A 14,422-nucleotide genomic window follows, 5' to 3' on the forward strand; every position below is an offset into this window, starting at 1 on the left:
GCAGCGCCAGGCAGCCAAATATGTCATGATAGATGAACGGTTGTACCGACGATCCTACACGCTCCCCTACCTGCGATGCTTACGCCCGGCCGAAGCCGAGTTGGTACTCCGCGACACCCATGAAGGCTTGTGCGGCGGACACCTGGGGGGCAGAGCCCTCGCCCAAAAAGCACTTCGACAAGGATACTACTGGCCAACGATGAAGACGGAGGCAATCGAGCTCGTCAGAAAATGCGACAAGTGCCAGAAGCATGCCAGCATCCACCATCAGCCCGCTGCCGACCTCAAATACCTCACCAGCCCATGGCCCTTCGCCCAATGGGGCGTCGACCTCCTGGGGCCATTCCCACCAGCAACAGGCGGGAGAAAATTCCTAGTGGTGGCAGTAGATTACTTCACAAAGTGGATAGAAGCTGAACCCCTGGCAATAGTTACAGCCCGAAACATACAAAACTTCTTTCGGAAGAACATTGTATGTCGCTTCGGGCTACCTTGGGTACTGATCTCCGACAACGGAAAACAGTTCAAAGATATCAAGTTCCAAGAATGGTGCCGAAGTATGGGAATTAATCAGAACTTCACATCGGTCGCACACCCGCAGGCAAATGGCCAAATAGAAGTAATGAATAGAGCCATCCTCCGCGGACTGAAAGCGCGATTGGACCGAGCCAAAGGTTTGTGGGCAGATGAACTACCAAGTGTTCTATGGGCACACCGAACCATGGAAAAAACCGCCACAGGCGAGACCCCCTTTAACCTCACATACGGCACCGAGGCAGTAATCCCGGCGGAAATCAAAGTACCTACGTTGCGACTAGAAGCGTACGACGAACAAACAAACGAGGGCGAGTTACGCACCAACCTCGACCTACTGGATGAAGTGAGAGACCTCGCGCACATCCGAACTGCGGCCTACCAACAAAAGGTAGCTCGGTATTATAACGCGCGAGTAAAAAAGAGGAACTTCCGCGTCGGCGACCTGGTTCTCCGTAAGGTCATGGTGCCTGAACCCGGCGTAGGGAAACTTGGACCAAACTGGGAAGGACCCTACAGAGTAAAGAAAGCGCTCGGTGGGGGAGCATACGAGCTCGGAACCCTAGAAGGAAAACAAGTACCCCTAGCATGGAACGTTGTCAACTTAAGAAGGTACTACCTATAGGCCACCAAGGCAAGTACCCCGAAGCCATTTCATGTCAGAAAACGAACTGAAGGACCGAAATAGTCAGTTCGGCAAAAAATATAGCTCGAAGACAGGACAACCAGTACATGAACAAAAAGCCATTTCATTTCAGAATAGATGTGTACATTCGAAGAAAAAAAAATGTGTACATTTCATTTCACAAGCCAGGGGCTACTTCATCGTTATCAGAAGCCACTTCAACAACACCCGAAGGACCTGCCTCCCCCTCGGAGTCCGGTTCGGCATCCGCAGCATTAGCCATTTCTTGTGTAATGCGCGAAGTGGATATGGCGCTAGTGTCGAGCTCGGGGTACGTATTCCGGATCATCCACCGGCTTAGCTTGAAACCCCTCCTGTAGGAGTCTACCATCAGATCATCGAAATCCGGCGAAGCAATGTAATCGCTGACAGCCTTCTTCTTCGCGTCTTCGATGCCTTGAGAGAAGATCTGAGTCCTCTCCCTGATATCCTCCTGAAGATACTCGACCTGGTGTTGCAGGTCCAGCTTCAACTCCACCATATTCTTCACCACCACTCCCATGGCCTCAGCATCTCTCTGAGACCTCGCCTGCCTAGACCGCGTGAGGCGAGCAGCAGCCTCGGCAGCACGAGCGGCCTCCTCGGCAGCTCGAGCAGCCTCCTCGGTAGCTCGTGCCTGCCTCGAGTATCTCTCCACCTGGTTCGCTAAGGCGTGAACAGAAGAGTTCACCTATCAAAGGAAAAACGGGATCAAAGGAACAAATAGAAGAATAAAAGCCGAAGAACTCAAAAAGGGAACACTTACCACCATAGCGTGAGTAACGGCACGGCAGGCCACTTGGTGCAGAGGGAGCTCGGTCCACGCCGCAACCTCCTCGGGAAACATCGCCTCCTTACTCCGTTGAAGAGCATGAACAGGCGATAGCACACTCCTAAAGCCCCCGGGGGCCTCCGAGCCCGATGGCCCAGCTCGCGTATGGGCAGACTCGGAGTAAGCAGGAGCCCCAGTGTGCGTGGTTTCGGCATAAGGAGCCCCCACCGGCTCCTGCGTAGGCGGAACCATCTCGAGCTCCTCCGCCGGATAGTTCGGCACCTCGGGCTCCGCACCCTGGGACGGTTCGGCGTGAGCTCGCTTAGCCACCCGTTTTCTCCTCTTCATGCCCTGGAACAAGTGCCCACCTCGGGTCCCTCAAGAGTCCATCGTACCTGCGAAAAGGAGTTCGGCATCAGTAAGACGTCAAAGAAGAGCAAGACAGGATCGCTAGGGAAAGAACCTACCCGAACTCAGGCCCACAGCAATAAGCTTGGCCTCCGTCAGATACCGTTGACACTCTAGCCCGAGCCGCACCCCTTGCCGGAGGCCCTTCGCCGTCTCCTTATCAAGTGTGACGCCGGAGTCGGGAGCGGCCACCCCCCAGCCGGTCTGAAACGGCCACCCCAGCGCACTTCGCACCCCGAAATAGTCTCGCTTCCACGCCGGGACCTTATTAGGGAGTCCGTGTAAGAGCTTGAAGCCTGGGCGAGGAGACAGGTAGTATGCCCGCCTACGCCCAGGAAGGGGACCCGCTTGCTTTTTCAGCATTAAAATGGAAGAGAAAATCTCCAGATCCAGAGGAAAGTTCTCGTCACAAAATAAAGAGATCGTCCCCACTAAGTTCCTAATAGAGTTCAGGTGAAGCTGGCCGACCGTCACACCGAAGTGGTCTAGGACCTCGACGAGAAGAGGGTGAAAGGACAGTCGCAGCCCCGCAGTGAGCAGTTCCCGGAAAATCACGATCTCATCAAGACCGTGTTCCCAAGGGAAGCTACCCGTAGGGATGAAGTAAGCATGCTCCCCGGGCACGTCATAGTAGTCTATGAGGGATTGAAGCCCCTCAGGTGTCATAGTCGAAGGACCGAACTGATCTATAACCCGGCCACGACGGGAGGTGGACGCCGACCTACCCGAAGCACCTCGGCCTGTAGGTTCAACCCATTCCTCAGGACCTACATCGGGCTCACTCGAACTACCAGGGGACGCAAACCGATTGGTAGAACCTACATCAGACCCGCTTGAACATCCCGAACCCTCCGAACTAGACATCAGAGAATAAAGCGGGATTCCGAAAGCACTCACCCGGGAAGAGACTGAAGGAAGACCGCGAAAGCTCGAACAAGCAAGGAACCTGGGACGCGAGCTGAAGAGCCTGAACGTGAACTGGAACTTAGGCGCGAGCTCAAGAGATACAACAGTAGCACGGACAGGGTCCCCCCCCCCCGCGCGCTATTTATATCCACTACGGCCAGAAAGCGACGGCCCAGATCGAAGCCAATCCAACGGCCCACAGCCGTGGTAAACTGCACGTCTTCCAAAACCAATAAGCGCACGTCTCTCCGAAACCGACGAGGCGTCGCGCACGTCTTGTCAGAGGACAGGTGTCGGCACGCGTCTTCCCAAAACTGACGGGGTGTCGACGCACGTCTCCTCGCAATAAAAGCGTCCGCAGTGCAACTCCCGAACAACTGCCGTCACGACTCCCAAGCGCGCGCCCTTTTTTGAAAATCAAATTAGAGCAAGCGCGCTCAGCACAGACAAAAACCCTCCTGCTACCTTGCAAATTCCCCGCGCCAAGACAATGTTAGATAGTTTTGTATGCCCTTAGCTTCAATCAGAATGATGTACTTTATGAGTTTATTGTAAATGAATAAAGATACATATTTGATTCATGTTCCCTTGGTATGTTTCTGTGTAATACCCTTAAACTGGACACTTAATGAGACTCGTGTTAGTTTAGAATGTTCACAGCCGGTGGATCGGTCTGCGGAGACCTATCCTGACAAGGCTGACACTGTGGTGCCACCAAGTCGGTTGGGGTGGCCTGTCTCAGCTGCCAGGGTGAGACCCTAGGCACATACAGTGTAGGATTAATTGAATCTTTGAACTGGACCAGATTTCCAGTATTGCCTTGGACCTTGGAGATTGATGGGCAAAACTGGAAAGTTACACCCGACCCCTAGACTCGATTATGATACTGCACTAGGTGTCGGATTGGGCTATCTTTGATGTACCAATCAGTGAGATCCTTAGCGGGGGTCAAAACCTGGGTATGTTGGGACAGTCCGAAAATTCATCGGAGTGGGTGATCATAGTGACAGGATCAGCCCCTTTGTCGGACAAAGATAATGATCGGGGATGCACTCTCACTGATGGAAACCAAGACTGCCGGCAGCTGATTTCAACCGTTGAGATTTGTTTTGCAAAATATATTTTATATAAGATATAAAAGTATATATATGGTTTCTAAAAGGTTTGCAAAAGGTTTTAATTCCCGGGATCCATATAAGTGGAGAGTGTAACACTGTTCCTTGCAGCCGAGGGAGAGGTCCTCTCTTGTCGGGCAGTGTATGATCATTATGGGCTGAGAGGTTAAGTGTAAGACCATTGAGGATAATACCTGATGGGCTAATCTTGCATCTGCCCACAGTCCCTGGGTGTTACAAGGTGGCTTGGCCCAGGGACCTCTTAGGGTAAGTGTTGGGCCCGTAGAGCCCATTTGATGGGTTTCAGGGGGTGCACTGTCTTTAACAGTGTATTCGGCCAGGCCTTGTAACAAAGGCTGGGCCAAACCCATGTGGCTGATGTGTAGATCAATGCTTGGGTCCCACGCCATACAAGGAAGCCCAACTGGGCAGCAGTTAAGAAGGTTAAGTGAGCACATGAGCTTAATGGGCCTAAAGCCCATTTCGAACTGGGCTGTTTATTTAGTTAATAAAGGGGCGAAATCTGAAGTGGATCAGCTAATAGGATTGGGCTTAGACCCTATCCACTTAGAGAGTCCAAGATCTAAATAAGATTTAGATCTAGAAACCTCCTAATCAGATTAGTAGATGGCTGATCTGATCTCCAGATAAGATAAGGATTATCCCTTATCACTTAAAGGGACTCCTAACCCAAATGTGATTTGGATTAGCAACTCCTAATCTGATTAGGAGCTGATCCCTTTAAGATTATAAAAGAAGAAGGGGGCGGCAGCCTTTAGATACACAACACACACAGATCATCAGTTTTTCTTTAGTGCTGAAATCAAGAAGAGAGAATTCTGCTCCCTGCAAATACTCTCTTGCCGCCTCCCTGTTCTTGCCGCCCTGTTTGCCAGTTCGATCTCCAGTTGTGGGAGAAGTCAAGATTGGATCTTGACATCAGTCCTTTGAGAAAGGATTGAAAGGAAGCTGTGCTCACGTACCATCTTGCTGATTCTTGCGAAGGACAGAGTTCTTGGAGAAGAACACTGCTGATTCTGCTCCACCTACACTGCGCCATCTTCAGTGGGAGCAGTCTTTGGATCCTTCCTTGGGCGTGAACACCTTCGTTGGGAGATATTACTTCTTTGTATCAGGTATAATCCTTCCCACTCCTTTTTGGTTCAGATCTGGTTCAGTTTATGGTTCAAGATTGATCCTTGAAAATATGATTTTCTAAATAGGGAATACGATTCCCAGTTGAAGGGAGAGAAAAATTTTTGAAATTCGCCCCTTATTCCGCAATCTTTGGGCGTCCATAGGATGGATCTCTCATCCCTTCAGACAGGACCCTTGTCGCAGGGAGTGGGGGGCAATTGATGAAGGGAAATTTGGCCCGACCTCGCAGTTACCCGACACGTGGCAGAAACAAGCAACTCGGGACAGTAGAGCGCCTGAAGCAAGCACCGAAAGCAAAGTCCAAGCTCGCTACTGAGCCCGAACTCCAGACCGCCCTACTAGGAGCCCGAGCTCCCCACCAAGGGCCCGAGCTCCCTACCAAGAGTCCGAACTCCCTACTGGGAGTCCGAGCTCCCTGTTAAGAGCCCGAGCTCCCTACTAGGAGTCCGAGCTCCCTAAAGAGCCCGAGCTCCCTACCACGAGTCCGAGCTCCCTACTGGGAGTCCGAGCTCCCTGTTAAGAACCCGAGCTCCCCGCCGAGAGCCCGAACTCCCTACCAAAAGCCCGAGCTCCCTATTAGGAACTCGGAGCTCCCTACTGAGAACCCGAGCTCCCCAAGCCTTGCAAAGCTGACCCGAGCCGACCCTTGGCAGCTCGGAACACTCCCCAAACCGAACTCAAAGACACCTCGCTCACTCCAACACTTCGCCTCCGAAACACCAGGCTGATCAAACGTACCTGATGCCAGGGACGTCTGTATCCTTGGGTGACGCACCTGACTGATTTGGGATCCGACGCCTGACAGCCGCACTTCAAACGGCCTCCTGCTACCGCCACCTGCCACCGTCGTTACTAACCGCAGAGACAGCTCTGACAAAGGAACAGTGGCGGTTCTGACCGGCCAGAGGAAATGACATCCGAACTGGCAGGAGTTCAGAAGTAATCATGCCCGATCTGACAAAAGCCTGGGAGTGAGTGCGCGAGGTGGTTATAAAAGGCTCCTACCCCCCAGAAACGAGGTATGCAAACTTTGCGCTATCTGGTTTATCTTGCCTTTGAAGGATTCTAACTTGAGCTTCGGAGCCCTTACGTCGGGTCCTCCCCGGAGCTTCTCTTCTCCTTCCATTTCAGGTCCTTGTTACTCAGTTCAGAGGCAAGATCGTTGACAGCTAAGACTGGCCATATTGTGCATCATCAAAAATTATTAAAGATAAAGGACTATGGGAAATGGAAAACTATAATTTGAACAAATAATTACACAAATTATTAAGATAAATTAGTATAATATTGGAAAAAGGAAATTATTGGTTAGTTCATGTTAGAAATTATAAGATAGATTATTATAATTCTATAAGTAAACCATTTAAAAAGGAAATAAATTATTTAATAAAAATTTAAATAAATTTGAACAAATTTTCAAAATTACACAAGTATAATATATTTTCCAAAATTTTCATAAATTTACCATGTGGTTGATACTCAATATATCCTTTTGATCATTTCTATCATCAATTGAATATTGGGTTGACAGGGATAGTGTTTTCAAAACTGGATCAAACCAGATGGTTAGACCAGAAAAATTGGGAACCAGACATCGTTTCACCTCAAAATCGCTTTTTGTCCAAAAACCGTTTATTTGGTTAGCGAACCACTGACCTAGGCGATTGAACCGACAACTTGGACAATAGTTTTTGGCCTTTTTTTGTTTTTCTAATTTTTTTTTTGTCAGAGTGGGTCATCGGACCGAACAATCAGACCGTTCGACACCAGAATTGTTCCCTATCTAGTCCAATTTTAAAAACTTTGGACGGGGAGTGGGTGCCTTGCCTTGAGCTTGGCTTGGTGTGCAGTATGGCCTAGCCCAAGGCCCGGCCCATGGAACGGCACAGGCTCGAACCATGGGCCATGCTGAACTGACCCCCCAAATTATCCTAGAGGAGGGAGGCATGGCCCGGGATGCCTCGTGGGCCAGCACGACACGACTCGCACTTTGTACGGGCCACATGTGGGTCGTGTCGTGCCGACCCAACACGACCCAATTTACACCTCTACTTGAACCCACCCAATATTGGGGACGGGGCAGGGAAATTCGAGGATTCTCCATCCTTGATGAGGAGTGGGGTGTCTGGCCCCCGAACTCGCCCAACATTGAGGAGTGGTTACCTTGCCCTGAATCCGCGTGACATTGGGGACAGGGCGGGGATGGGGTAGAGTGTCTTGACTATGGGGTAGGGAAAGGGATGGGGTGCCCTGCCCTAAATCCACCCTATTGTCATTCCTATATGATTTTTAATTATTAGTGGAATTAATACAAATGTTAGCTTTTATAATTATTTTTATTTATTTAAAATTAATCAAAATTTCATTTAAAAATAATAAAAAGAATAAAAATTATTAAAATTACTACAATTTATTAATAAAACTAAATTTACTAAAAAATATTTGTTTATATTCAATTAACAATAATTATTTTTTATAAACCAATATTAAATGAAAAATAAAATTATTAAATCTTTCAAATTTTCCCTTACATCGCACAGGTCCCTACTACTATAGAGAAAACAACAGATTGTCTTATAGTAAGGTTCAAAGTATCAGTAAAATAAGTCTAATACAAGGTGTGTCAATATGCTTAACATACAATATCTCAACGTTTTCAAACTCATGTAATGTAACAGGTCTTCTATCAAATTGTCGGAGCAAAAAGTGAAAAAAAAATACATGATTCAATGAAAAGATTCAAGAGTAGCAATACTTTTAAACCATGTCTTTTTGAACTCAGGTTAAAAAAAGATTTCCCTTGAAAAGAAAATTCAAGTGATGCTACACAAGTGAACATCTTTAGTATTATACCTTGACTAAGTTCTGGAATTGTAGAGAATGCCTAGGAAGCAATGGTATCTTTCCCACTCGGAGGTTCAAAAACTGAGGCCCTGATTCTGGCAATGGTGATCTTCTAACAAGCTCATAAATGGCAGCCCCTAGGGAGAAGATGTCAACCTTTTCAAGATGTTCATACTTGTCATTCAGGATCTCCTAGGGCATGTAACGTGCATCACCTTCTTCAATTGGTAGGCTCCTATCGATTAGAGTTGCACAACCAAAATCACCAAGCTTATAAATTTCATTATTGACATAATTATTATCAGGTTTTACATCCAGGTGAGCTTTTCCTTGTTCATGTATGTACTGCAATGCCTGAGCAATCTGTAGATATCTTGGTACCATAATAACCAGAAATAACAATTAGTGGAAAAGACTGAAATTTGTCAATTTGAAAGATAACAGCAGCAACAAGATACTACAAATAGTCATTACTTGATGCAGACTCCTAGCAATCTAGGGTCATAGGAGGGTGGACTGAACATGGACCTAACATACAGCATATTTAACATGAAGTGGCTACTCATACTCAAAACCACATTCTCATGCTTGTCAGGACTCAGCCCTAGATTTTGACATTGCACCAAGCAATGGCCCCTTGAAGAAATTGAATATTGATTGACCCATTACTATATGGGGGTGCAACTTGAGCAGACATGATTTGTGCAAAGCTATAGAAGATGCATAATACCATTTGTTTCTCCCATTACAAATGATGACAATTCACATGAATCTTTATACAAAAGATGAAAAGACTAGTACAACTTTTCATTTTCTCTCTTTTCTGGGTACACAAATATGTCAATACCTGGCATTTGTAGAAGTTTGGGAGGGGATCTTTAACTAAAAATAAGAGAATGTAGCCCAACATTAAGACTAGAAGAAAGAAAAATTCAAACTAACCTGATACATAATTTCCAAGACTTCTCCCTCACTAAAAAATGGAGAAGGTTCTTTAATGGATAGACTGTAGTCACAGAACTCCATTTGAATGTAGAGGTGCTCATTTTCAAACCAAGAGGTATAGTAATTAACAATGTTTGCATGAGACCCTGACAAAGAATAAATCCCATTAACGCAAGAACAATTTATGCAAGGATTTGGAAAGGGAAACTGAAAGACTGGTACACATACCCAGAGCTGCTAGAGCCTAAACTTCCATCAGAGCTTGCCTTCTGCAAAGACAACAGCATAAGCAGCCATTTCTAACAACTCAGGTTGATTAACTAAGAAGCATTAAGGAAGTACTTTTTTGTGTCCTGATGCAAATGCCTTATACTATGTTTCACTGCATACATGCAACCATTAATTCTCTTCAGAACTTTGAAGATGCGGCTGAAGTTCCCAAAGCCAATTTGCTGAAAGAAAGGTAGGTCAACCCAACTAAGGACTGAAAACATAGTTGATGATTCAACTAACGATGAAATGAAATTGGACACTACCTCAATCTCATGGAAATCTGTATGATAGCGAGAAAGGCCATCTCCACGAACAACTGAGGGGAAAAAACCTGCAATCCAGAGCATCATATGTTAAGGCCCTTTTAATTTTTTTGTTTCATCTAATTTTCTTTCCACCAAAAAAATGTGTTTAAGTCTAACAATTGTTTTTATCAGCTATTAGTAATAATTAAACTGTTTCTCCAAATTTAAATTAAAACATGATATAAAAAAAATGTCTGTACAGTGCACACCACATTGTTTGAGTTAACCACAACCACCCACCCAATCTTACTGTTATCTACAAGTTCCCTCCTTGGGGAATCACCTTCAATAAATAGAGTTATCAATGATTCAGGCAGGCAGGAAAACCAAACCAAACTACACCCAATCACTCTCCCCACCACGAGTTGCACTTGCGCCCTCCAAAGAGAACCACAGTACAAATGCCCAAGTATATCGGATAGGTCGTTATGTCATAATTTATCCATATGTAACCATCTGAATTCCATGTTAAAGAAACAACCAACAAATGCATTCCACCAATTTCAGAAAGGGAAAATTTGTGGATGTGATGTCAATATGGAAAAAACATTTGGAGGAGGTTATTACCTTTCTAACAAAACCAATTTTTCAAAACAAACTGTCTTAAGAAAATAACCTAGATATTCTAAAATAATCATCCATTAAATTAAAAACAAAAGATTGCACTAAATTTATACCTATTGACTTTGATCTCCGGCTACCAAGAGGATCTAGATCTGTTTCTCCAATTTCCTTTATATAGGGGTTCCTTATACAAGAGGGAGGCAGTGATAAGCCTATATTTATATATATATATATATATATATATATATATATATTTTTTTTTTTTTCATACCTCTAACTTGATGATTTTGTTAATGATGTTTTCTGGAATTAGCATGGTGTTGTACTAATTATGATGAAATTGTCTTGCAAAGTGATTTAGAGCTTTATTGTAAAAATTTGAAGGAATAATTCGATTTAATTTATCAAGACAATCATAGAGGAAAGTCCATGTAGCAATGATGTTCCATGATGTGGCCATGAAGAAGAGAATCCATTGAAATCGGATTTGACGTGCATGCACAAAAAAAGGAAATTTCCCGTATTTTGGATATAACTTCTTGCCTATAACTCAGATTGAGGTGATTCAAACGGATAATTAAAGCTAAGAGATAGGGCTACAACTCTTATGTTTATCACACACCCTAATTCCACCGCCAACCAAGTGCAATTTGAGCTAAAAGTTTCAGGTCTAACAGTTGGAAGTATAGAAGAAATAGGAATTCAATTTTGATCAAGATTAGGAAACCTAATTTGTGTTGAATTGAGAGTCTGCATGGAGAGGCAATTGAGGGTGATGATGCATTATAAAAATGACCATAAACTCAAGGCAAAGAGACACATCATTAGAGAGAATTCAGCAGAAGAGCAAAGAAGAGGCAGTTTCAACATGCTAGAGAAGGAGAGGAAGAATCTGAATCTAAGAGGGAGGAAGGCTTAGTTGCTGCACTTGTCTTCTACCTATGCTAAAGTTTTCTTGTTATTCTATTCATTCCTTGATGTGTTTTTGCTAGGTTTCTTCTTTAATTTTCTTGAGTGTATTGAATTTAATTATGTCTAGCTAAATTCTCTTAGCTAGGGTTTAGATGGATTTTTATCTTATGATTATATAGTTATTTGTTTAATTCAATTCAAGACCTTATTATTATTTGCATGATAAATTTTTATTGTTGTGTTTAGTGCTTTAAAAGAATTGGCCAATCTTTTAATGATTTGATGATTTATGCATGGCTGACTAAAGGATTGTTATGAATTAGATCCCTAGACAATAAAAATCGCATGATAGGCTGTGATATCGAAAGATTATTAGTTTATGTGTAGGAATCAATGAAGCTTAGTGAGTCAAATCTCCTTCTATGATTAGAGGTTTCCAAAGAACTTAATGCTTATTTTTCCTTTTGACAACCACTTAGAAATTTGATGGTAGAATTGGATTAATAAAGGATTAATATGACTTGAGAAAGCTTGTTAATTAATTTAGGGAAATCCACCATCACGTGCAAATAACTTTAATATACCTTAGGGTAATTTTGGTCTTGAGTTGGATTAAATAGGTAATTATATAACCTTGATTTAATGAAATCTAAACCCTATCTACATTGATTAATTGATTTAGTTTTATTGAGTTTTAGATTTGCATCAACTCTTCTTAGTTTTTATTCACTCAATTGATTCATTAGTTCAACTTAGGTTAGTTTAAAATTGATTTGGTACTGTGATCTAGTCTCTATGGGATCGACACTCATCTCATCATTATACACATATTTGACTAAGGTACACTTGCTTAAATTAACTGTGCATAAATTACACAACAAGTTTATTGTGCCATTGCCGAGGACTAGTTTATTGCATATCAAAACTACCTAAATTAGCCTTAGATTGAACATCTATTTGTTTTAGTTTAGGATTTAAAATTTTATTCTATTTTAATTTTTGTTGGGTTTGGCTTTATAAAATTTTTTTTAGGAAATTATTAATTTTTTTTCTTTGTAGGTTTCTAGTGCATGACACACACTAGTGGTGGAGAATTAATACCCTTTGATTAAGAAATCGAAAGAAATTTGAAAAAGCAAACGAGGGAGAAAAGAACAAGATGGCTCAAGACCAAAATAATCCAAGGACATTGAGCTCATACGCTATACCTACTCTGGGTGGTACTACATCAAGCATTTGGAGGCCTAGTGTGCAAGCGAACAATTTTGAGATCAAGCCTGCAATCATTCAGATAATTCATATGAGTGTGCAATTTTTTGGCCCTAACGATGACCCTAACTCTCATATTGATAATTTTCTTGAAATATGTGATACTTTTAAGAATAATGGAGTTAGTGATGATGCCATTTGATTTAGGTTGTTTCCCTTCTCCTTAAGGGATAAAGCAAAAGATTGGCTTAATTCTCTTCCTGTAGGTTCGATTACTACATGGAATGACTTGGCACAAAAGTTTTTGTCTAAGTATTTTCCACTTGCTAAAATAACTAAATTAAGGAATGACATAACAACTTTTTTACAAATTGATAATGAAACCTTATATGAGTCATGGAAGAGTTTTAAGGAACTACTTAGGAAATGTCCCCACCATGGTCTACCTATTTGGATGCAAGTGCAAACTTTTTATAGTGGCATTAATCAATCTAATCGTTCAATGTTAGATGCAGTTACAGGTGGTATCCTCATGAGGAAAACTCCCAAAGAAGCATATGAACTTTTAGAGAAGATGGTGGCCAATAGTTATCAATGGGGCAATGAGAGAACAAATAAAAATGGAGTTGGAATTTATAGTGTTGATTCTATCACTGCTTTATCGGCTTAACTTGCTGCATTAAATAAGAAATTGGAAAGTTTCGAGGTTTCAGCTATAAGTGTTTCTTCTGTTCCCTTTCCTTCTTGTGAGCTTTATGGGCAAGGGAGACACACTAGTGTAGACTATCAAGTAGGAAATCATTTTTCTTCTTCTTCCGAACAAGCTAATTTTATTTCTTATGGTGACAACATGTCCAATTTCAATTCCTACTCCAACACTTACAATACAGGATGGAGAAGCCATCCAAATTTTTCTTGGAGTAATAACCAACAAAGAACACCTCCCAACTTTCAACAGCAACATCAACAAAATCCACAAGAGAAGAAGCCAAATTTGGAGGATATGATGGCAAAATTTATCAACAGTACGGAGGCAAGATTTCAAGGCTTGGAAACTCAAATTGGACAAGTTGCTCAAGCAATTTCGGGAAGGCCACAAGGAGGATTACCTAGAAATACCAAGAAGAATCCCAGGGAATAAGTAAAGGCCATCACTTTGCAAAGTGGAAAAGAACTTGGAAAAGAAGAAAAATATGATGAGCATGTAAAAGAGGAAGAAAGCCAAAACCTTGAAGCCAAAGAAGAAGACTGTGAGTCATCAATGGAGAAAAAGAGAAGTTCTTCTATTCTTAAAAGATTTCTTAAGGCTAACTTGGATAAGCAATTTGCTAAATTTTTAGAGGTGTTTCAAAAGTTGCATATTAATATCCCTCTTCTTGATGCTATTTCGCAGATGCCAAGTTATGCCAAATTCTTGAAGGAAATAATTTCAAACAAAAGAAAGTTTGAAGAGTTTGAGAGGGTAAAACTTAATGAGGAATGCTCAACAGTCCTACAAAATTACCTCCAAAACTCAAGGATCTAGGGAGCTTCTCTATTCCGTGCACCATTGGAGAATTTAATTTTGATAATGCTTTATGTGATATTGGTGCAAGCATTAATTTGATGCCCTTTTCTGTCTTTAGGAAGCTTGGGTTAAAGGAGCCAACACCTATCACTATTTCTCTTCAATTGGTTGACAAAAGTATCAAATATTCAAGGGGAGTAATGGAAGATGTTTTGGTAAAAGTAGATAAATTTATTTTTCCTGTTGGCTTCGTTGTTTTGGACATGGAAGAAGATTATGATATGCCCCTAATTTTAGAGAGACATA

At 42.9% G+C, this 14,422-nt stretch overlaps 1 non-coding gene and 1 pseudogene across 1 annotated transcript; both read right to left on the bottom strand.

Annotated features, from left to right (window-relative positions):
- Positions 1-8,404: 8,404 nt before the first annotated feature.
- Positions 8,405-14,159, bottom strand: LOC148791713 (wee1-like protein kinase; annotated as a pseudogene).
- Positions 12,947-13,053, bottom strand: LOC148791714 (small nucleolar RNA R71). Its single transcript, XR_016076836.1, has one exon. It is a non-coding gene; the product is annotated as a small nucleolar RNA R71 (small nucleolar RNA).
- Positions 14,160-14,422: the final 263 nt, after the last annotated feature.

Source organism: Nelumbo nucifera, chromosome 5 (assembly GCF_055504915.1).
Source record: "Nelumbo nucifera cultivar China Antique chromosome 5, China Antique-T2T, whole genome shotgun sequence".
In the NCBI taxonomy this organism is placed as follows: Eukaryota; Viridiplantae; Streptophyta; class Magnoliopsida; order Proteales; family Nelumbonaceae; genus Nelumbo; species Nelumbo nucifera.